At 40.6% G+C, this 25,531-nt stretch overlaps 1 long non-coding RNA gene across 1 annotated transcript in view; it reads right to left on the bottom strand.

Annotated features, from left to right (window-relative positions):
* The window catches only part of LOC111925932 (uncharacterized), a 215,878-nt gene that overhangs the window by 95,588 nt on the left and 94,759 nt on the right, over positions 1–25,531 (bottom strand). The window contains exons 2-3 of the long non-coding RNA XR_015282770.1: positions 16,677–16,781; positions 16,037–16,119 (exon numbers count right to left, since the gene is read on the bottom strand). This is a non-coding gene — a long non-coding RNA (uncharacterized LOC111925932). The remainder of the gene's footprint in view (positions 1–16,036; positions 16,120–16,676; positions 16,782–25,531) is intronic.

Genomic DNA, 25,531 nt, shown 5'->3' with positions numbered 1-25,531 from the left:
CAAAACATACCAATGTAACTGATGCAAGTTAAAGCTGGATCTTGAAGCTTTCTAAGACCTTGTGTAAAGACAAGCAAATCCTGGTCAAAACCAGCCTATACCCACAACTATGCCAAACTGCAGTTTCAAAGAAATGTGCCACCATTTTGCAAAAGTGAGAAGGAGAGTATCAGCACACTGAAATATTTTCTTAGCCTAACTTTCTAAGTACATATAGCAGTGCTTCTGAAGTCCCCTTCTTCTGTCAAGTGGAAAATTTCTGAGATTCCAGAGGCCCACATGTGACTTGGCTAGAAAAATGCAAGGCCCAACCTTTTAGCACATAGGCCACCCACATGAACAGATCACTCACAGGACCTGGGATAAGAAGTCTGAACTCTCAAATAAATCAAGAGTTTGACCTTGGATGGGTTTAGCAGAGCTTAGAATCAAATCTAGGGAGTCAAACACACATGAATTCTGTGGCACTTTGCTGCTATAGATTCCTGATAGGAGGAGACAATGATCAATGTTGAAGAATAACTCAGTTAACAGGAATGTAGAGGGTTGTCAGAGGTATATTGGAATACTAGACATTTTAAGTTGTAGGGAAGAAGAGATAGGAAAACACAATTTCTCACCAGAGGAATGAAAATTAGGACAGAAATTTAAAAGAGTAATTGACAAATAGCACTCATAAATACAATGTGCTAAGCTGAGAGGATCTCCATACCTACTACACAGAATGTCTCTAAAGTGTTGTGATTACTTGGTACCACATCATTTTCTGGTTGTTTGTGAGTTTACATAGCTGCAAGACAATCATTTTCCCCAATAAAATCATTCAGCAAGCAGGTTTCTAGTGATTCACTCGACTTCTAAAATAAACACTATCACAGCTGATTATAAGCACTTAGCCGTGCTGTAACTGCTGTCATGTTCAGATACACAGGAGTATAACACTACCTTCAATAACAATACCAGAAAAATGACATTCATTTTCTAAGTCAAGCAAGGTCTTACTTTCAGCTTGAGGGCATTCAGCTGTCTGCCTGTAATATGGGAACTTTTCAATGTCATCTCCAGGCAAGCCCAATGTTCAGGAAAAGTTCTACAAATCAAAGCACAGACCATATGATTTTGATGACAACCCGCTCACCCAAAGAGAAAAGTGCAGGATGCATGCAATCCCTTGCCTCTCCCCAGTCAAACCAATACCTTTATTTCCCCCTGCAATGGTTTATATACTGAAAAGAAAAATAACAATGGCTATTAACCATCTGCTTCTCACCCCATTACAGCTAAAATGTGGTCAACTGAATAATTCACTTCTTTTTGCTCTGCCTGAGAGATAAAACTGGTGGAAAAGAAAATTGTATTCCCAGCTCCTAGGAACACATAAGGGACCTTCAGCAAATGAGAGAGAGAGATGAGAGAGGGAGATAAGGAGGCCCCTATTTTCTGGTAGAGATGGAAGTGGGGATATGCCAAGCACAAGAAGGCAAACCTGCAACCAGCAGGAATGTTTGAAAAAGCAGTAGATGGGACAGGAGCCTGGAGAGACCTCCCAGAGAAAAAACGTGGTGCAGGGAGGTCTCAGTGCCATATTCAGGGCTGCAGAATACACACCACATGGTGATTTTCAATATTACTACAGTTTTCTGAAACTTGTTAATAGAGTCCCCCGACAGACTGAGGAGTTTTTAAGAGACAGATTTGGTGAAGTGGGTTGAAATTAATTCATGAGATGCTGGACTTTGTCTGAGTTGTGAAGAGCACTGGAGAGGCAGAAAGAGATGGAGCAGGCAAAGGTACAAGCTGACTGTCACACCTGGGGACAGCCAGGGAGCACGGTGTTGGCCTGCACGTACACTGAGGGCTGGTGCCTGCTGATAAAGAGGCAGCATTTTTACCTCAGGGTAGCCAACATGCATGTTGAGGTAAAATAACAGTGACAATGAGGCACTACAAGTTTTACCAAGAGGTGACTTGCCAAGATGAGTATTGTACCCTGCCTGGGGTTGACCTGAGGGAGTTTACCTCATGGTAAAACTAATGTGTGTTGCCTTTGCTGAGATTTCTTATTCAGACAGTTGACATGTACCTTTGTTACCCTGAGGAAAAACCACTCAGGTTTTTCTGACAGTGAAAATATGATGATTCACATCTTGGTGCCCTGTTCAAGAAACTGAAACCATTTTGCATTTGTTCTGGGTGTCATTAGTAATTTTTCTTCTCTTACTTTCACTTAAAAGCATATAATTTCACCAATACACAGATGCATATGCTCACCAGACAGGTTTCTGCAAATTTTGCAAAGAATTTTTTCATATAATGCAGACGTATTTTACTTTTCATTTCTGCACAGGGCCATATTTCACCATGTCATTTTCTTGTAAACAGTTAAGAGGAAATTAACACAACACAAATTAAACTTTTAACCAAAATCACTCTGGAGGAATAACCCATCTTCTTATTTTAATTAAAATAAACCTTATTGTTCAGCATTTAAAAAAAGGAATTAAAAGTCAACACGCAGGTGAAAACGCTTTCATGCATATATAACTCATTATTCTGCTCATGTGCCAGTATCACAACACACCAAATAAATACATATTAAACTTTTCACAAGCATTAATTATTGAGAAGAAAGCTAAATTCTTGCATGAATATTATTAAAACATTATCAGAACCTTCCACACTAAACTCACTGGGAATCAGTTTCATACTCCTTGCATCCCTCAATACATATGCTGGGCAAAAACTGTAAGCAATTTGGGGTAGGGATGTCCCTTCCTTGTTTCAGAAATGGTCAGTACTGTATATAATTTCACTCCTAATTCACTGTAAACAATGATCCATGACAATTAATAGCAATCATAATGGTTTATAAATCCTTTATAAAGGATTTTAGAGAGAGGTCTTTTAATTAATCTTTGCTTCTCTATAGAAATATAGCATAGGAATTGGATTGTTTTTAATGTGCCTCCTTCAGTCATGGGAGATAGAGTAGGCTGGTCAAGTTTTCTCTGACCCTCTTCCACACTCTCTACCCCAGTACTTTCCCACTCCATAGTACCATAAGCAGCCAGCAGATGGATACAACGGGTGGATGCTCTCCCACTACAAAACTCCACAAGATTGTGCATCTGCACACAGCAGTCAGAAACACGTGGTGTGCCTGCATTAAGCATTTTGTACTCAATGGTAGATAATCTCTCAGCCACTACCCCTGGCATTTCCCACCAGGATAACAGAACGCATCTGCAGGCACATCCTGGCCAAGACCCAACATCTCACATCCACCCTGCAACACCATTTTGGGTGCCTCTGCCCTTTGCAGGATCACATTAGGAATTCAAGAATGTGGGAGACCTATGCAGCTCCCTCAGTCTCCAGGAGACACTGGGTCACATATCAGGCAGGAGTTGAGCAGGTACACATGAGCATCTAGCTTTGGGCTTAGATACTCCTCTCAACCCTCTCTCAAAAGACTAAAGCTTTCCAGGCTCTCAGCTACATGAACACTGAATGTTTTTGCAGAAATAGTTTTGTAGTCACAACTACTGCAGAGATAACAAGCTCACAAGCATGAAAACCACCTTCTTATCCATCTCCCAGAGCACTTCAAAGGTCAGAAGTGTTCTTGCACCTGATTAATTTGTTTTTGCTATTGGACAAATTTATGGATTACATAGTTGCTCTGAGTTGGAATATGCAAAGACAGTATTAGCAAACAAGGCAGTAAAAGATGGCTGGGGTTTCCTCTATTTCACAGGCTGGGGTCATGCTTCCAACCTTTATTGTACTGATAGAAAGGTTAAAAAATGAGTTTCCTAGTGAAAGTCAAGATCCTCATTGTCATTACCTTCATTCAGGTAAAAAATGTCAAATATTACAAGAATCAAAATGCAAATCACAAGGGAAAACAACCAACAATCCAAAGGAAGGCCAAAACTACTATGCCACACCAGGCCAACTGCTCATGTCCAGCATCTCACTCCTAGCAGAAGTGTTTAATCACTGCCTCAAATTTTGAGAAAGACAATAACCCCATAATGCACCTGACCAATTACGAAATGCTGTATATGGATAAGGGAAAATCCTTCCTGATCCCTACAGAGACTAGCTAATGTGTTCAAATATGAGATTTAATTAAGCCTGTATTATTACTTCAAATGTTACAACTGTTCATAAGGTTTTCTAGGCCCTTTTCAATCCAGCATGGCATTCACATTTACAGCCTCTTGTGGCTCAGAAGTCCACCAGCTCAACCTCACGCTGCGAGGCACCTTCTGTGGATGAATAAAATTTACTGGCCCTTTTGCCTCATTTTCTTAATACAATACTATGCCAGGCAGAAATCCATGGTTTTCTTGATGATGTCACCCACCCCAGGCAGTCACCTCCAAGTCCACATGGATGTTGGCTGGGTGATAGAGTAGGGAGGTTGAGAGTGGGGAGAGAAATAATTGAAAAGGTGCATCAGGAGTACCAGCACAATGCCTTCTCAAGTTTTCTTAGACACCCTGAGTTTGCCTGCATGTGCAAAATTAAGATTATATCTATAATGGTTTTTATTCATAAAAAACAATAATTAATTATATTATTGTTACTTCTGCCTCTCTTCTGGAACATCCTCTGCTTTCTGCCTCTGCAATCCCACAAAAATTTACTTTTAACATGTTGAAAGCAGCAGATAAGAGAGAAACAAAACCTCAGGTCCAACTATAAAGAGAAAAGGAAGGAAGGAAGAGGGAAGGCAACAAGTTAATAATTGTTCAGAATGTGAAGTCTACAGTAAAGAGGGAAATAGTTTTGTTCTGTTAAACAAACACCTTACTAATGACAGGGTCTCCTGCCCATTTCCCACAATCCTCTGGATAATTTAGGGAAAAAAAAAAAAAAAAAAAAAAAAAGGATCTGTAGGTTCAGCCTGTGCCTTACATAAAGTCAATTCTGAAGAAAATTACTTGGAGGGGGAAGGAAAAAGGGGAACTGACAGAGAAGTCAATTCAGAGAAGAAAACATTGTGTTTTTGGAAATTCTCCTCCCTAAAATTACACAGTACCTCATTTTGGAAACCCCAGAGTAATACTTCAGCAGTCCTGGAACAGAGTGAGACCCTTGGCAATGCCAGCCAACAACCTGCCCCAACTGTGGCTGCAGCACTGCAGAGCCCCCGGCCCAGCAGCTGACTGCTGGGGCCACATCTGAACTGGAAACAGTATTCTACAGGGGAATATTCTCCCAAGGGAAGGTTTTGCCTTTGAAGGATTTAGGTATCTTCCTGTAAATCTGTATGACTGCAAAGCAGTTCATCAATAAACCAGAGTTCAGCAGAAGTCCACCAGCACTGAAGCACTTGCCCAATGTACAGGGACTGAGGAAGGTGGGCTTGTCCAGCTTGAAGAGATGGCTTTAGAAAAACAGCAGCCCCCCCAGTGCTTATGAGGATAACCAGTTCTTCACAGTGGTACATAGTGGGAGGGCAGTGAGCATAAGTTGCATGTAGGGTTCAGACTGGATTTGAGGAAAATATTTTTTCACAATAAAAGCCTTTGAAATCAAGCAGGGGAACAGGATGTCCAAAGAGGTTATGCAGTCTTCATTCCTGGGGGTTTTCAATACCTTACTGGACAAAGCCCAGAGAAACCTGGTCTGATCTTTTAGCTGATCCCATTTTGGGAAAAAAGTTTTACATGAGGCTTTCTAAGGTCCCTTCTAACCTGAATGATCTTATGATCTTATACCTCTTCTGCCTGTCCCACCATACACTGATTTAAGGAGTGAACCATTTGGAGCAGATGAACTCATTCGGATGCAAATCACACCATCCCCTTGCTTCTCCTTTAAATTGTATTAGAAATCATTCAGCTTATCATCATCATCAGTGCCCATCTATCTGCAGTTTGTGTGACTAGAGACCTCATAAAGTAATTCTGTTATCTGACACTTGTTTATAAACCTTTCTACAGCATTTACAAATGCTGTGCAAACAGTGCACTAACGATAAAGAATCAAGGCTCCTGGAACATCCAGACCACACCCTGCAGCCACCGATTCCCTGCAAGGCTTGGAGAGGCTCTGTCCCATCCCTTTAGCTGTTTTAGTCCTGTGTCTTTATGAATTGTATTGCCTGTGATACTGAGGGACCTGCTTGCCCTCCAGCACAGTATCATTGGGCTTTACCGTCATTACCTATCTAAAATTTTGAGGAGAGAGCAGAGCAAATGCTCTGCTTTTCTTCTGTTAATGTCAAACTTGTGAAATCTGTCAATATCAAACAAGCACATAGGATCTAATGAAAGACTTTGGCAACCTCTCAGCAGTATTGAGATCAGCCTCTGAAATGTGAGGATGTTCAGCACATAACAATACATGCACTGGTCCATATGGGTCCTGAGGTCATTAAAGTCCAACACAAGATATATGAAGTCACTGCAAAGATTCTAATAAAACTTTACAGGCTTTGGAACAAGCAAACAGAGCAGGAATAGCAGATTGCTATGATTTTGGAGAGCTTTGTGAATTTCCCCGTTTGGCAAAGCAAAATGTTAAGAATAGGAATCCAGGGAACAAAAGTATAGGTTTCAAACTTTTCACTGTCCTATAACACAGTAACATCAAAATACAGCACCCCTGTCTCACAGATTTGGAAGCGAGGCACTGGAAAGCTAAGTGGTATGTTGAAAACAAACAGAAAACTGAATCCAAGTCTCCCAAATCCCAGGCCATTATCTAGATCTGGTAGACATTGTTAACATATATTTTCTTACAAAAATTATGGTGTTTTCATCCTCAGAACAGGTCTGCAAAGATTTTCTTAAACAATCTTCTCTCAATTTACCAAGATTTCAATTTTTCAAAATTTAGACAAACATTTGACTGAAATGTAACACAATAAGTGTTCAAACCAGATCACTTTTGAACACTGTGCAGTGGGATTATCTTGGAAATTTTTAATTGCATGTGCTTTTCCTACCATTTTATTTCTATTTTTGTACAAGAGTAAACCACTGCTGGTTGAAAAGATGCAAAGACTGGGGTCATGGTGTCTAGAAACTACAAGATTAGACAAGTAAAATCTACCACAACACCTGCTGCTCTTCTAGATGCCCCACACACAGCACTTTCAGCAAGAATTACTGAGTCAAGAGATACCTAATTAGCACTTAGTCTGCATCTGACCTTCTGCATCTGACCCAGGTGCAGAAATGAATATGATAGCTGAAGTTTCAGTTTTCTAGCTTTCTGTTTTTAATGAAAAAAACTGTTCTTCTGTCAAGCAAAAGTTTAATGGAAGTTTTTTTTGAGCAGTCCCATTGCCAGGTACTCTCAAGGCCCATTTATTCACCCAGTAAAGGCATTTAGTGTTTCTAAGTGCTCAATACTTTTGTACTTGACCCTCTGGGATCAACATAACATGATACTTAGAGGCAGAAAAGTAGTTCCAAGTAGCGCAAAACCTAAAAGTGTTGATGCACATTCACTGGCAGATTTAACTGGGATGGACGAAGCATTCACCGTTGCCAGCTGTCGCCTCCATCCCTCTTCTGGAAGCTACCATCCAGAGGCCTTAGCAGAAGGAGGATCTCCTCTTGAGTCAGCAGGGCTTACAGCCTGAAGGCAGCAGGAGCTCCCAGGAGGACAGCAGGCTCTCAGCTCCCTGGCCAGGGTGAGGGCACTGAGCACATCCAGCCAGCCCATGGCAAGGCACAGGCTGGGGAGGGAAGGGAGCTGGGGCCCGTTTCTGCTTCAGCTGCCTCTGACTGAACTCTCACCAAGCATGAGTCAACACCCAAAGCCGGTTAGCGGGCTGCCAGCATACGGCTCGGCTGCTTTATAAAAAGGAATGGCCCTATAAAAATAGTTAGGGCTCAAACCTTCAGCATGCACATCTGCTCTTTGAGACAGACTCTCAGGTCACTTTGAATCACAAAATTAAATACATGGCTAATGAAATCCAAGAAAAATTACTGCCTTTCCCCTTGAGTCTGAACTTTTATCTGCTCATCTGAACATTTTGCAAAAAACAACAGAAAACCTATTACAAAGATTGCTGGTGCATGAAATGATTGAGAAATATTTGCAGTTTGAAAGCAGTTTCACTTCCTGCCTGATACCACAATGAAGCTTTTTAATAAAGTTAACATCGCTATTATTTGTTTTACATGTATGGCCTTATTTTGTCTGTTTTATATTTCTTGAATACTTACATTAAAAAAAACCCTCACATATCCTAAAGCTAGAAGTTCCTGAGTTTTCATTGTAAGTCACACTAATAATGTAATAATGTTTCTAATAATAATACTTTATGCTTACAGTGTAGAGCAGCTTTCATCCAAATACTTCAATGCATCCTACCAATTTTAGCTAAGCTACCTAAATATAAGCATACCATTTAACAGCTGGGCAGCCAGAAAGATTTTGTGACCCTCTTTCCACAAGCATGGATGCTGAAGTATGTTATGGAGTTAAAATACTCCAGGAACCATTAAACTATACTGCCTGTGCAACACCTATTCACAGTAGTTAAGCTCCAGAGCTGATAGAATACTAATTAAATTAATTTTGCGAATGCTTGTGTGCTGCTATTTGTAAGGTTGTGTTCCAATATGCAGACAAGCTGTTAGATAGTCATAAAATGTATTTGTGAGTCGAGAAAGTAACGAATTTCAGCATGAATAACTATCTAAAGACTGTCCTACGGAATAGAAAACATAACAAAAAGCTATCATATGTCGCTTACTATTATTTTTGGTTACTTAAAATGTTTCAGCTGCCCACTCAAAAAGCCACGTGAGCACTATCATAATCTTGCAGGCTCAGTCTCTTTCTAGAAACTACTTGCACAGTGTCCAGAATAAAAAAGCTAAATTTGCCCATTACATTTTTAACCAGTACAGTTAAATACAAACCCAAATACCATTCTGACCCACAAAGGAATTGCTACAGGGATGGCTGGGCAATTGTTCTCGCTTTTAGTTCCAAAGGAGACTCTAGTTTCTTTGACAGCCTCTTCCAAGGTGGTGTAATTGGCAGTGGTAGCACAGCCATTACCCCATTAAAATCACACAGCCAAACTTTGGTAACACAGTGATAACCCAGCCCATGCTCTTTACTGCCTCAGAGGTCATGTTTCTTGCATCTTTTTCTGATGCCATCTGTGGGCACCTGTTGGCTGTTGGACTTGCTGGACTCTGGGCCAGTTTTTGCAGGATGATTGACATTCTTATATAAATAAATAATGTGACATATATGCTAAAAGTCTCTTTTTTTTAACCATTTTCTTCCTATGTGGAAAGTTAGACATGCACATTTAAACTAAAGGTTTTTATTCATATAGGGCTAAATGAATTGCCCTCACCACACCAAAATATGATTATGTTTAGTGGCAAATATGGGAAATACACAGTAAGACAGGGCATGAAGGGCAGAAAGCAAAGATGGTATCTGGGTGATTCATGTGAGTCTCTGCCATCCAGACAAAAAATTTATTGTACAGGGACAATCCCAGTGTGAGCTGGTGTGAAACCTTCATAAGATGTTCATTCCTTCTGCCTAGGTAGACTTGTGTACTTTAGATCCTTCCAGTGCAGCACACTGGAAAGTTTATGTACCAGGACCTGAAACAGCAGAAATAACAGACATCCTAAAGAAAAGCTTTTTCTGATGTGGAGAGTTTCCTTCCCCTTCAGGGAGTCCTGAGAGCAGTCTGAGGCTTTCCCTGTGGTCTGTCTCAGCTCGCACGTTGCCCACTGCCCCCCGTGACACAGGGAAGGGCTGAGCGGCCAGCACACACGCAGGATTTGCAGCACATTTCCAGGTGGGCATTGTCACTGTGGGACCTGCAGACTCTCCAGTGCTTTGAAATTCTGCTTTTATCCTCCCTTCTTTCTTCAAGTGTACTATTTCTTTTTTGTTTCCTGATCTTGACTATGCACTCAAACACACAGAGATCATCGGGTCACCAGGGCAGGGCTGGGCTGGCAGTGTTCCTCTGTGCACACAGCCTTGTGCACACACATGCCTGGCAGGATGACCATGTTTCAAGCATGACACCAGCAGTGGACAACAATTCAAGTGGAATATACAAAAGGAAACATGGAAATTGGAGGACAACTTTTCCCTGCTTCAGGAGGAAAAACAGGGTTAATTTATAACAAGGGATAAGGTTTCTAATAAGGATGGAATTACCACTGTATACTTTTTTTTCTGGTAATTCCCAGAATTTCTACTGTCTGTATGCAGATATCTTCTATACCCATACCCCTCCTCCTTGCATTGCAACCCACTAACCTTACTCTTTCCCAATACCTACATATCCACCACTCCAGCTTACGGCTTTAAATACTCCATACAGACCTACATACCTGGAACATACAGAACATTCAAGTCTTTATTCATTTTCAGGCATATAAAGAACATTTAGGCAACATTCCAATTCACTGAACCTCCTGTGTTCTTCAAATCCTTTTCACTGCATTGCCCAAGATTTAGAACAAACCCTTGTATTGCCTTTTAAAAACAGAAAAAGGTACAAACTGCAGTGCTAAGAGTGCTGGGAATTGCATCTCTCCATACCTATTTTCCACAAGAAGTGAGCACTTGTCAGTCAGGGTACTAGCTTGGCTCCTCTTTGCTCCAGAGAGGTCAGGCTGTATTTCTTCATCCTGTTTGGCTAACATATAAAATATATATGCATCTATCATATGAAGAATGGATGTTACTATGTTGATGAGCACTGTAATAAATTACAGGTCACACAATAAAAAAAACAATGATCCATGTCATAGGAATAACAATTGGTAAACATGTTGTCTCTCTTTTTATGGATCATTTCAGATTTTGTCTGGGATTTACTGCACTGCAAGCAACATTTGATTTGTGTTAGGTTACTCTTTATTCTCCTTTAAAAATCAATGGAGATTTGTTCCAAAGTTACCAAATTTTTGTTCTTATCTTATATGCCACTTCACTATCCACATAAATGCTGCAAGATCAATCAGCCAAGTGCAACTAAAGCAATCCTGGAAATAACAGGAATAAAGTGATATATTCCCCAAACCTCGCTTCAGCACACAAACAAAAAGTTGCTAAACAGTGCAAGCCAGCCAACATGAAAATCTCCAGCATTGTTCTCTTCCTGATCCTGATTTAAAAGGCAAAAACAATTGGAAAATATGGAAGAGGAAAACAAAGGCATGGACAAGTACAGTTATAAGGACAAAAAGGCATTGTCATGTAGGGCATTGTATCAAATTTCCAAAGCCTTTTCTGATATATACCAAATACCTCCTCATTGATTCAACTAACAGAGGATATAGCAATCTATTGATCCAGTGAGCATAGCTGCAAGTTGTATGTGAGTACATAGACACATATTAAACACATTTTGGAAACAAAAAGTAGTTTTTAATGTATCATCCTGTTCAACATGGCTGTAGCAATGCTGCCAATTGTGCTGCAGTTTAATATAGATTTCCTATGGAAATTAATTCCACATGCTGAAGGCTTACTGGTTAATGCCTATGAGTCACTCATTTATCTGTTTCGCATTTATCGACTGTCAATGTCACAGAATAACCCCCACCTTCTCTTGTTATGAGACAGTGAATAGTAGCTCCTCATGTTTCCTCTATTCAGTAGTTTCCAATAACTGCCATACGCTTCTCAAGGAAATTTTATGTCTTTTTATACAGGCCTCCTAACTAGGATCATTACACTTACTTAGTCTATTTTGTTTCATACAAAGTTTGTGAGGCAATCAAATATTTATAGCATATTAGTAACCTCCTAATTTACAGAGTATATTGTTAATATTTTCTTTATCAATCTGCTTCTTTGCAGATAAAAAGCAGTTGTTAGGTGAAGACATGTAAACATAAGTGCTAAAATGAGAATGGATGTTTTGTATTTGCTTTCTCCATGTGATCTCATGTAATTCTGTAGGGCTGACTGGGCATACTTAAGGTTATAGCTTGGTTTGAGATGGAATTTTGCAAGTAAAGCATTGTTAACCAAAGCTGGATACTCTTATTCTGTTTTTTATTCTACTTTATTCTACTTCAGCAAGATTTCACCTGAGAGATTTGTGGCTCAGAAACAGCCTGAAGTCATTGTCTCACATTAAGGAAGCACATCTAGGGAGACCAATTTCCCTTCTGTATTATCAGTGCTCTTCATGTAAGGGATAATTATAGGTCAGGGCCTGATTCTCAGCTTACCACAACAATCATGAAACTATTAATGTCCACTGAGCTTCTCTCAATGCAATAGAGATTTCCAAACCCTACAATCAGTTAAGATAAATATTACAATTTCGTAAATGACCTTCTGAGGATCCTGGTGACCATATGTTTGAATCCTAACATGCATACTGGACATAAACATCAACACAATATTTTCAAACAAATTATGAAATTTGTTTTGTTAAAAGCAACATTTGGTAAAAAGTCCTTTAGTGAATGAATTTCTGCACTTTACAGAAAGCAAGAAAACAATTGTTTCCAGTAATTGGACAGTTTGATTAGAGGCAGGTGGTGCAGAGCTGAGAAAACTAGAGCCATGAAGCCAATTTTAACATCAAGTACGCTTCCTTTTCTTTAGGATCCAGAAGCATAACATGCAAATTGCTTCCCAAAAAAAAATTTAAAAAAAAAAAATCAGTTTCTATTTATTATTCCTTCTGGTACTCTATCCGTAGTAGAAGCTTGCAGCTTGGAAAGAGTTGCATACTTGATGCTCATCATACACAATGACACAGGTATAAAAATAACAGAGGTTTAGGAGACAAAAAAAAAGAAAAAATGTTTAAGATTTCCTTGAAAGGGTAGACAAGAGATGTGGTGCTGTGGCAAGGACCTTTTCTTGTAAACCCCAATTCAAGCAACATACCCTCACTAATTATCAACTGCAGCTTTATTACTTTTATTACCAGTACTCAGAGGAGTCCCAGTGATGAACCACTGCTCTGGGCAGCATACAAAGAAGCACCTTAGACTGCAATAGAATTAAATTTAATTTGGTTCTTCCTGAAATTTCAGTGTGTATCAATCTCAATTACCACACAAGCAAATACACTAACCAGGTCTACTCAACCAGTCTCAGCCCACATTAAGCCAGACACCATATTTACTCAAGAAGCAACTAAAGTCCTGCCATGGGATGGGAAAGAGGTTGACCATTATATATATATAGCTGATTTAAAGTACACAGGATACTGAACACTCACTTGAGATAGAATTAGTTTTCTTCTTCATAGCCCACTTCACACTGATCATTCATAAGAGTACAGTTTAAACAGCTGAAGGATAAAAGCCCCAGGCACAAATTTGCTGCTCGTGTAGACCAACACATAACTTTGATCAGTATTTGGTGTAAGAAATAAGGCTGAATCAAAGGAACTTCCTCCTCAGAGGATGACAGCACACCAGGAACTGCCAGTGCCACCAACCTCTCTGGAATCTGACTCCTCATGTTTTGAGGTGGAAGACGCTCATCACTCCCATTCTGACATGGTACAGAGGACGTGACCTCATCCCACCCGCTCTGACCGAGAGCCTGCTGCACATCTTGACAGCAGCGAGAACAGGAAAAAGCCCTGTGCTGGGCCCGGTGCGTGGGAGGAGGAAGCCGCCTTGGTTAGCTGTCACCCAGCGCGACTGCGAGCGGCTGCACACTCCCACTCCCACCACCTGCATCCTACAAGCAAGCTACACCTCTGATCTGGACCGAGACGCTGTGTGAGCACAAATTTACCACCCCAGTGCTGCCGGGAAGGGGTAGGCCTGTGAAAATGGTGGCACTAAACCACTAAGCGTGGTGAGCAATGTGGTGGCAGGAGGGAGCTCCCCAAGTGCAAGGCAAAACTTTCAAGGGCCACTCCCAAGCTGGCGAGCCTTCCCTGTCATGCTGCTCACAGCTGGGCCAAATTCCCCCACCTAGACATGAGTGTGGCAGTGCCTTTGGACAAAGCTTCATCCAGAAGCGCTGTCCAGTGAGGCACATTAGCGAAATGCACACAGATCAGGTCAGAAGCATCTGCAGTGTGATCTCTCCCTGCAGATGAGGGAGGGCTGACACCTGTGCAGAATTCATGGGTGATAGTGGATGACTTAAAACATGTGATGGGGTAGAAAAAACCAGCCCAGATGGTGTTGGAATGAGAGACAACTAACACACATGGATATGTTGGTACTATTACAACACCAAAATTTTCACAAGGAAGACAAGTACTGAACAATATCTTTACTGTACCAGGCACAAACTTAGCTTCAATCAACATCAGCTATGCATGACCTCTTCTCCATCTATTCTTTCCCTCAACAAGGGAAATATTGCAGGCAACAGCAGGCATACTTGCAGGGCAAGTGACTTTTTGCATCAGCACTTCCACCTTTTAAATGAGAGTAACATGCTGTGTATTATATCCCAAATATTTCCAAGTTAGGCTTAGTAACAGCATAAGAGTAAGGGATAACAGAAGTTCCGAGTGGTTGCTTAATGACAGAAAAAATACTCTTTGTTAAAGAAAATCACTAATTCTGAGATATAGAAGTGAGGTTATATGAAATCTAGGACTGTGTACATGTCTCTAACACACTTCACTGATCAATGCTAGTAACTTGCTAGTTCTAGCTCAAAATATCATCTTTTTCTCAGTTGTCCCAAAATTGTCTTTACTTTGCCATTAACTCTTCCAGAGCACTCCAACCAGGATCCAGCAAGATGATATACAGGCCCAGCATTGGTTCAGTAATGACTAGAAAAAAGGGATTTTATATAATAGGAAGAGTCATTACCTGCAAGATGGGAAATCAAGCACTTTCTGAGCAACTCCTGGAACTCATGCCTTCCTTGTCAAGTCTCTAAGACACCCACTAAGATGAGAGGAAAAGGAACTGTTCTGAACATAGCACTCTGGATGCTGGTGTGGAAGAAGCTCCCTGAAACTAGAAACCTTCTCAGCACTGAATAAGCTTGATCATCCTGTGTTACATTTATAATACCCACATATTCCACGTGAATTTAATTTTAATCCCAATATCAATCCACCAAAATTCTTTCAATTTCTTCAGAGAAGTCAAAACAAAACAAATTCTCTTTGATAGACACTGTATTTCTCAAGCAATCATTCTGACTATGGATAATCCAATCATACTATTCAAGCTCTCTCACTGTACTCTTCAGGTTTTCCAGCCTTCTCCATGTGGATATTTCCTCTTTTCATACTACAGTATTTACCTAAATGATGAAAAAACACAGGAGTACACTGGACAAAACTGGAATAAAGTCAACACAGATTTTAAAGCTGTTTAGGCATTTAGCTCCCCTGGCATTAGGAACAGGACATCTCAGAAAATCTGGTTATTAGAGTGGGACTGGAACAAAACTGCAAAAACTGCTCTGTGCAGTTGGAGTCTGATGGTCATGTTTGAAAATGGTCTTTTATCACCAAAGTGGAGAGAAAGCAGGCACAAATCAGCTGGACATAACATCAACAGCTATGATGAGGGAGGAGGAATTCCTATCATTATTTTGTTAAATCTCCAGAAATTGCAGTCTAACTAGGCCTAGTCCAGGAGCAACTGCTACTGAGAAATGCAATCTCCACCTTAACCTCCTATTTTCCACTTCAGGCACAAGACACCTCTCTCAGTTCATCCTGTTGCAACAAATATTCTACAAAACACACACTAATAACAACAAAAAGATTCTACCAAACAAGGTCCTCCAAGAAACACTGGCTCTCCTAGGAGAAACTGAGAGAGCAAAGACTATGGCCATTCCTATTGAAGGTGCTCAGATACTACAGCAATGAGTGTGATGTAGGAACACAAATTAAATAGAAACCACCCAGCTGACAAGACTCTGATGTACTTGTATTCTCTCTAAGTCATCAATGACACAGCACACTTGCCAGAACTCTAGCACCTCCCAGTTTTCTCATATTGTTCCAATTGCCTGAGAATCCAGAGAAACTTGTTACCTAGACATGAGTTATATCAACCTTGAGAAATTGAGTTTTCAGGCATTTTGATTTCATGATCACCTGTGCAGGTCTGATCCTGATCTTCTCTCGTAATTCTCTTTTCTCCCTTGGGAAATTTCTGCCATCTGTTCCCTTATTCTTTCCTGAAAATGGAGGCAAAAATATAGCTTTTAGCAACACCCTCAGTAAATGCTTCCACTTTCTCTCATAGGCCACATCATCCCTTTCAGTAGCCTGTTATTCCAAATGCACTGCAAGCAAATACATTTAATTGTATTTTAAAGTGAGCAAAGGTTTCAATTACCAGTTTCATTCTTGCCCAGTGCATATATTTATTTCAAACACTTATGCATGTTTCCTTTCATTCACCATCTGTCTTATTTTATTTTCATTCATTCTTTCTGTTATGCATTGTCATCTAATGTAGAGCATTATAATAGAAGTCAGGTCTTCTAATTCAACCGCTTACCCCTCAAACTCATGGCGTGACCCTGTGTGTGTCATTAAGCCTTAATAAGCCTCATTTCCTACCTTTAAAAAGGATGTTGTCTGTTTGAACCATTACATTCAAATTGTTCCGTTTAGAGTAGCAATACTTTATAAATGTTAGGTACTATTTCCATTTCATGCCAATCATGCCACCCACATTAATAAACTCCTTTGTATTTACTTCTGGGCTCACACATATGTCAGAATCTACTCTCAGGCTCTGGGTCCACGATGAACAGGTAAATTTCCCTTTGTAGAGATCTGTCTTGCTCCTGAGCAATTTTCCCTTCTCAGCAACTTTCCTCCAAAAATTATCCTTTATGAAAACATACGGAGAAAACTTGTTAAAAAGAAACTGAATTTTTAAGCTGAACAACAGATAATGTAAATAGTTTGGTCCCCTATTCTGCTAATTGCTCTCTTTTTTTAGTGAGAGTATCTGAACGTATACATCCACCCAAAGCATTTTCAACACAATGAAAACAACACCAAAATGAGGAATGAGACCATAGGAAAGATCATTTAGGGATGGACCCTATCTATTTTTTTGTGGCTCAGAGAGATGTAAAAAGCCTGTAACACTCAAATAACAGTAATGAGTTGAAAATTGACACAATGTGTTTTGATTTGGTTTTTTGGGGTTTTGTTCAAGTTTGTTTTTTTAACTCCAGTATGATATAACTCAAAACAGTTAGCAGAGATAGGTTACCCTTGTTTTAGTTTTGAAGTGTCTCATTAATATTTAGCTCCAAAAATTCTAGTTTCTTTAGCAAAGCAAAAATACCTTTCCTACTCAGAGTAACTCAACAAAACCTCATTTGGTTACTGCCACTGGAAACTTTGCGGTCAGGAGTCCAGGTGACTTTTGTGCTTCAGGCAATAATTTGCTAACACCTTTACACATTGAACCCCAGCTACATTCCTGACGTGCTCAAAACTCCTCTAAACATCATTTGCACATTAGAACATTCAAGAAATACAGAATCAGACCCAAGGACAGCAGAGCATGTGTTGTACAATTTACTGGGCTAGAAGCATCTCAATCATCATTTGTCCTTGCATATAGGAGGTTATATCAGCTCTTCAGGTCTGGTTGTTCTGGCTGAGAGAATTGCCTATCAGTTGCTTTCTGTTATGATGTCAGATAGTGTCTGCACCTTCAGTAACACACATGGGTGGGAGACAGTTTATACGTGGAAGAGTACAGGGAATTTTTGCTATTCCTTCGAAGTGTGAAGGCTTGGTCAATGGCTTGATCCTAGCCATTGAAAGGAGCAGAGTTGAGTGCCTATTTCATATCTGATACTTCTTTCCTCTGACCAGATAAAAAGGAATAGAGAGAAAACACAGTCATGACACTGCCTCAGTAAAACTGTAAAGCAAAATGACTCACATTTGGGCATTTAATGCTCCACAGCAGGAGCAATCCAGAAAACTCCGGAAAGCTCTGAAAACCACACCTTTTTCTCTAAAATGCACTTCACCTCTTTTTTTTAGTGATTCCTTACTACTTGTTACAAAACTCATAGTTACCATGTATGCCTCCATAAGAATGCAGCTACTTTTCTGTCCTGGCTCCTTAGATATTTCCCCTCAGCAACATTCATGAGTTTTTTCTAGGATTTTGTTTTCTAAAATTTTCCTTCTTCCTACAACACCAAAGCTGTCTATTTTTTAGGTCACCTGGTGTCTCAACTGCTCACCACTAGTTTCTTCCTGTTTGATTGTCTAAACGTCCTGCAGAGTTCTCTGCCTGCTAACCACTGTTAAAGGGCAGGTAGGGGCTGCAGAAGATCTGACACCTTAGCAACTATTCTGTTTGTTCTCAAAGACTGACTACTATCTTACATTCATCTCCCAAAGATAATCATACACATTTACCAGCCAAAAGAGTATTGCTACACAAATACAAGTGTTAGCATTACACAGATTGTTACATCTGTTCAAGATGGATACCATTTCCCTGTTGTCTTCTGCAAGTCTTTCTTTGACTTCAGGCCTTAATTTTTCCTTCTTCCCTACAGAAGGATATTTCCCCCTGTGTTCTGTTTCACAACAGTACAGCACTTCCCAAGAGATTATGAATTTATTTGGCAACATCAGTCTCTACTCCATCTTTTCCACAAGTTCCTTACACCTAGAGCTCAGTCATCAGCCTGCTGTGACTTTCACTCCTCAGGCTGCTCCCTCTCCAGTCCACTTAACTGACTTCTTCCCATATATCCACTTGAGAAGTGCTGAGTAGCATAACTTGCTCAAACCTCTCAGTTTTGCACTCATGCAGCTTTGGAGGCCATGTCCCAAGGCACATTTCCCTGCAGTGAAATACCCACTTCTTTAGACTAGCACGTGGCAGTCTCATCCCCTGGAAAAAGAAAAGGGAAAGGGCTTGTTTCACCTACAGACCTTACAGGCTCAGCTGATCCCCTGGTAGAGGAAGACATTTAGAATATGTATTGCTGCCATAAATTGTAGGTAGTTAAAAGAAAAAAGAACCCTGTGGAGATACCCGAAATCTAATCTCAGACAGGCAGCAATCTAAAATAAACTACAGCTGGTGTTTCAGCTTTGATTCCGCTGCCACCAAAGGCAAATGGCACAATTCCCATTGATTCCAATTAAATCATAGACTAGGTTCTCTTCTTACTCATCTTTCCTTTTTTTGATGCCTCTATCTGCTTTTCAGTTGTAAATTTCCCTGCAATACTGCTCTCAGGACCATAAAAAAATTCTGAGAAATCCAAACAAGTGCAAATCTTGATATTATTTTTTTAATAAGAAAGTAGGCAAGATTTTTAACTCTCCTAATTAATGGTATGGAAGAAAAATCAGCATGGTTTTGTGCTAATGGTTTAATTGGTTTCAGTTAGGGCTAAAATCTGTCCTAAGAACCAACATATCTTCTGTACATCTGTACTTCAGGAAAAAAGCATTCTCTTATGACAGTAAATACACAAATGCAAGAATGCAACTGTTAACCATTTTGCAGTGAGATGGGTGTTTAACCCTTTTGCATTTAGCTTGACTTTGATATGTCTTTTCTCAAAGCAGAACATGCACACTTGTTTTTAGGCTGCACTCGCACACGTGTACAGAGGAAGCTGTGGTGCTGTGCAACATCCCTGCATTGGTGCTGCCATTCTTGTGGGAGTTGCATCACCACAAGTTATGCAGCTTTTTGCTTCTCTCACTGTTCTTACAAGGACAGCCAGAGGGTCTCCTGGTTTCCACTTCAATGGTGACACAGAGAATGACACTGAATCTATGCTGTGGGCAGTTCAGCTGCAGCTGTTTAGAGACACTTGGGGGCAAAGTTGCAGGGCTCTCAGCTCCCACATTTTGTTGTGCTCCTTGTCCTCTTTCCTGGAGGTCTGCCCTTGAAACTCTGGCCTTCATGGTTGCAGGGAAAAGCCTGAAAACACAGAATCTTGCAGTATTTTTAAGTGTGACTCATGACTTTTTGCCATGAAGGGCACATACGATTGCCTCCTTTCAACTTCCCGTTGTCTCTTTGCATGCAGCCGCACCTGCAGATGTTCAGGGAGGAGTGCCTGCACTCATCCACCCTAAAAGCAGCTTCTGTGTATGCAAAAGTCAGCACCCGCTTGCACAGGTGTCACTATTCCCAACGGGCGGGTGCAGAGGTTCTGCTTGATGGGGCTCCATGTGTATAAGCAGTTGCCCCTTTGAGCAAACTAGTCTCCTAACATCACATTTTAGCAAAGTAGCACAGCTTTTTTCCACGTGTTCCATCCACAGAACATTTTTTAAAGTAGTTTTACAATGTTAGATATACAGATCTCAGACTTTTTTTTCCACTTTCACTATCTGACCTTCACAGTTATTTCACACAAAGCACAGAGCTCAGTCAGCTCTTTCTAATGGCTGCTGCTCAGAGTGCTCAGCTCACAGAGGAAGAACCAGCCCAAACACCAGGACACAAAGAATCAGAAGTGCCCATCAGCATTACCAACAGTCCTCAGCTTTCTCCAGGGCCTGAGGGATGCATGGTCCTGGTACCACAACCAATGTGGCTGGGATGCTGGCAGGCCAGTTAAGGAACAAGCCATTATGCACTGTAACCCCTCCCAAAAACACCTTCCCTACTGACTTCACAGCATGGCAGGGTCATATAGCAACACAAAACCAAAAACCAATTTGTCATTTAAATTCACCTTAAGATAGATTTTAAAAAAATATACCAACAAAAATGTCAGAGAGTTCTGTCATTTTGCCTCAAAGATAGCAAAGGAGGTTTGATCCTTCTCCAAACCAAAAGGCCAGAGCCCTGACCCCTCAGCAGAATCCTATCCTGGGATTCTGCAGGCAGAAGACCTTCTGCAAGCTGGCAACAAGTTTTCTATATCAGGTAGATCACCCAAAGCACCTCGCTGCTTTCAGAGCACTACAGAGGGAGCACGGAGCTTCATTTCTCTTCAAACTCCCTGGCTCATTAATGTAGAAATTACATTAGGTGATGACACTGACACCATGGCAGCCCCAAGGGAATTTGCCCAGAAATGGCCTCAGACAGCTTCAGCACAAAGCTGCTGCACAAAGAAAAACATCTCTCCAGATACCTTTAATAACAACACCTATGACTCAGAGAGCACTTAGCAATGAGTGTCGAAGGTAGCTGAGCATCATTAACCCATTCAGATGGGGAAAACCAGACTCTCTGGGCTAAGTGATTTGCCTGTAGCCCTACAGCACCTGGCAGACCTCAGAGCAGGAACTAGGGCTAGGGCTATGGTGTGCTAATTCATGGCACAGAGCCAGCACATCCCACCTGCCTCAGAGGGGTTACAGCCCACTTGCTTCTCTGCATGCATGAGGTGAGTGTGACCCCACAAATGCTTTTGCCTGGAGACAGGATGAAATATAAATTTAACTGCCTATTATTGCCATTAAATGTGTTCCACCAGCCCAATGCCACCGTATCAGTATGGAATACATGAATACAATGCAAAAGAAAATGTTAAAAATTAAAGTGTAAGTGGCTGAATTCAGTAATGCCAACAGTTGCATTCAATAAAGTAACATGTTTGTGATTATGGAATTTAGCTAGACACATTCTGAAGATAACATCTTATTTGTACAATGAATGGTTAGGCTAATCAGTGCAAGGGTTTAAATAGTCTTAAGTACATTAGCATAATCACTCATGAAGCACATGTAGTTTATAAATGAATTAACAGTTACAAATTAAAGAAGTGCCTGCTTTTTAAAGTATCTGCCTTTTTTTTGCTAAGGAGAAAGAAAGGAAAGTTGGGAATTCTGATTTCCAAATGCTCTCAGACTGTGCAGTGTAGAAATGCCTGCTTGCACCCTCCACTCCTCAACAAGCTCAGCCCCCCAGGAAGATCCAGGGGCAGCTCAGAGGAGGTAGGACTTTGCATGGATGAACCTTTGCAGACCCCGGGAACTCTCATCAGTTGACTCATTCCAGTTCAAGATTCTTTTACTCTGTATTAGGGTTAAACTGTTTAAGGTTTCTAAAGTGTCTGTACCTTCCCAGAATTTAGAAAAGGTCTATTTTTATTAATAGGATGATTTTACAGACATATTGAGTCTTCTGAAGTGAACAGGATGCAGGGTTCCCACTTTGATCTCCCTACTTCCTACACCTCTTTTTCATGTATTAAGCAAAGGAGGATGACTTCTTCACTTCTCCCTGAGGTCAAACATACCTCAACCAATCTGACTTCTCATTTCCCCTGGAGATGAGGAAGAAAAGTGCCTAAATGGCTGCTCTGTCAGGGTGATGATACCTTAAGCCTATACTGAAGAAATCCCAGCTGGAAAGACCCTCTCCAGCCCCATATCACAGTCTCCACTGAACATGATGGAAGTACAGATGTTCCCATTTCTTGGTATAGAAACCGAAGGGGTAGGATTCTTACAAAAAGTAGCATAGAAAGGGGAATAAGAAATAGTCACTAAGAATGAGAGACACAAAATAGGAATGTAAGGACAGACCCAAAGCAAGGCTCTTCTCAACAGAACTGGTAGTGAAATGGAGGAGTAAGTCACCAAAGATTGTCACATTGTAAATTGGGCATGGTTTCAAGATGCAGTTACACAAATTAATAATACACGTATCCATTTGGGTACTAGACATAGACTTCAGTGGCTTAGAAAGACAGGAAACTGATAAGGAAATATTCCTGCTTTTGCCCTGTATACCCTTCTCTAGGCATCAGATTCACCATTGTCAAAAGACAGAGCTGGACCAGCCATTTTATGTTCTTGTATTTTTTACTCCAGAGTGGCACAGGTGGAAGTTAAGAACTGCATTTTCCAAAAGACAAAGCATTGGGGAAAGTTTTATCCCAAGGAGACAGGCTTGTCCCTTAGTCTCTTGCACAAGATCACTTGAAAAAGCTTATTCACCTCCTTCCTTAACACCCACCCCACCCACAAAACACAGCAGCAGTGGGTGTGTTGGGGCTGTGGTAAACACCTCTTGTCCCCTCACTGTCCATCTCAGCCTGCACACAGCCCTGATGGAGGACACCAACAGGCTCATGAATCCTTTTCATGCTGCAGTTTCATTGTGGGCAATTGTCAACTACTTGTGGGTAGAGCAAAAATTTAGTAAACACATTTCTCTTTTGGTTGTTCCACTACTACTACTACTTTTTTTCTGTATGGAAAAAAAAAAAATACTAGTAAAGCATATTTAGCCCCTCACATACACCAAGTCTTTAAAGGTGAATTTGCCTTTTATTTTGATGGATTGTTTTTTTAATCTTCCTGACTGTCTGGGAGCCACTGTGAGAGTAATCAGGAGCCTTGCACTAGAAGTCCAACCTTCTGGCTCAACTCCCTTGTAAATGTACTGCTATTTTCATCTTAGGTTAAGGGCAGCCCAGTCACCTCTCACACTGAGAAATATTAAAAATACTTCCCTCAGTTCTCAGAAAGAGAATAATCTAAACTCTCAAGCTAACTGAACTGAAAAAAAAAAAAAAAAAAAGAAAAAAAAGAGGAAGCCTTAGCGTGAAGAGCTATTATTATGTCTTCTCACATTTTGCTGTAGCTAAAAGCATGAGTTGTATATATAACTAATGCACCACCCACCCAAGCAAAAATACTTGCTTGAAAAAGTAAAGGCATGCCTGTCAGAACTCATCCTCTTCCATTCAGTCTCCATTGTATATTTTTGTTCCTGTGATAAATTAGCCCACTACTTCTCAGGTGATTCTGGCATTTTAAATTTGAACACAGGACTTGCTCAAGTAAACTCATATAGTAGCTTCACTAGCAGCTTGAACTCACAGGGAGCTAATAGTCCACAAAGCAAAACCGAAATATGAAGGTAATGGGGTGAAAGTTTGAGGCCTGCCCTCCACTTGCACTCACTCACATGCATTAATGTTTCTGTCCTGGCAGCTATAAACACTGTTTACCATCAAACACCTGCAACAGATTTCCAATACTCTCATGCTTGCAGTCTAGGTTCACATGTAATCTGTTTTGTATGCTAGTACACAGCAGAAACTGCCCTGGAGGGTTATGGTTTGTAGGTGGAGCTGCCTGGTCACATCTTTCTTAGTGTTCTCATTTCTGTCTTTCTCCTTCAAAATTCTAAATGTCTTTCTCAGTGTCAACACCGACTGGACTTCTTTTTTTCATTAAGCATAGCTAACATCTACATCAGCCTAAGTAGTACTCATTTTCTGGTTACACAGGCAGACTTTCCAGCCAGTGACTAGGAACACAGAAAGATACACAGAGACACCTCAGTCAGTCAAATAGGGTCTTTGCACAAGCATCTTGCAATTTTAGCCCTAGAACCAGGCTCACAAAGATAGAGAGGAAACAAAATAAATTCTCATTTATCTTTTCATGAAAAGATGGCACAGTCTGTGACCAGCCAGGCTTTTGGAAGGCAGTGGTGACAAATTCTTGGAATTTCCTAGAATTGTAAAACAAGGTTGAGAATTTCTAGGCAAGACTCTAAATATCTAGCAACTTTACAGGTGGCTTTACAAGGATATTCCAGTAGATCTTGCACCTCTGCTGTATACCATTACTAATGTCAGGATAAAGAACAGGTCTTCTCACTAGTTCTGCTGCTTTCAGAATCTAAGTTCACTGCAGTTGGCTCAGATCCAAACTTTTGCACAAAAGGAAATTATTATCCTGTAACATAATGTGCAGGAAAAACCCTAATGCTGTGCATTATTCCTGGACCAGGTGACCTCCCCAGTCATCATTTCTCCATCATGCCCTTATGATGCACCCTAATTCCTGCTTTACAACCCATGACAGAAACCTGGGTAGAATGGGGTGAGAACATAATTTCCATAATTTCTCATATAACTGTTCCTCCAATATATCTGACATACAGGGCAATGTTGCCTGGGCTCCAAGTTTTAATAATTTCTAGACAGAGTTAGCAAAGGTGTACAATTTGGGAGCAAGATGCTCCAGCAAGCACCATTATGTACATATTTTGCAACTTGTAGCTGAAGTCAGCATTACCACATAGACTAAAAAACTATAAATAACTGCTGGCATGCAAGGACATAATAAGACATTCCAGATCTCATCTAAGATGAAGTATTTGAGTCTGCTCACTAAGCACTGCAAGGTATAATTGCATTCAGGTATTTATGAAGTTCATGAAGTTCAAAGCCATTCCAAAGCTTTGCTGGGTCACAAGAAGTGATAGATGTGATGATACAGTAGAGTAAAACACTGATGGAAGGCTTGTGTACTGATTTGATCTGAAACCACAGACACAGCTCTGCTCAACATGGAAGAAATCCCTGGGATTATTCCCTGAGTACAGTTTTGCCATACAGAGCCTATGTTTCCTAGGGTTGGGGTGCACAGGAAGGCCCATGTACTACTGAGCCCTTCTGAAAAGTGGGGTATAGTTTTCCTATCCTGATTTTTCTGTTTGTTATAAGTTTGGGGCTTTTAAATCATGCTAATGTGTCTAGAGATTGCATTGAGAGTGTGTTTGAGAAATCCAAAAATAAAATAATGTAATGCAGCCAAATACTTAATTACCAACATGTGCATCTGTTGTCAAACCATACGCTAAGTGAGTGG

Source organism: Cyanistes caeruleus, chromosome 2 (genome assembly GCF_971803275.1).
Source record: "Cyanistes caeruleus chromosome 2, bCyaCae1.hap1.1, whole genome shotgun sequence".
NCBI lineage: Eukaryota > Metazoa > Chordata > Aves > Passeriformes > Paridae > Cyanistes > Cyanistes caeruleus.
The sequence above is the reverse complement of the archived record's forward strand: the minus strand, read 5'-3'. Positions and strand labels throughout refer to the sequence as shown.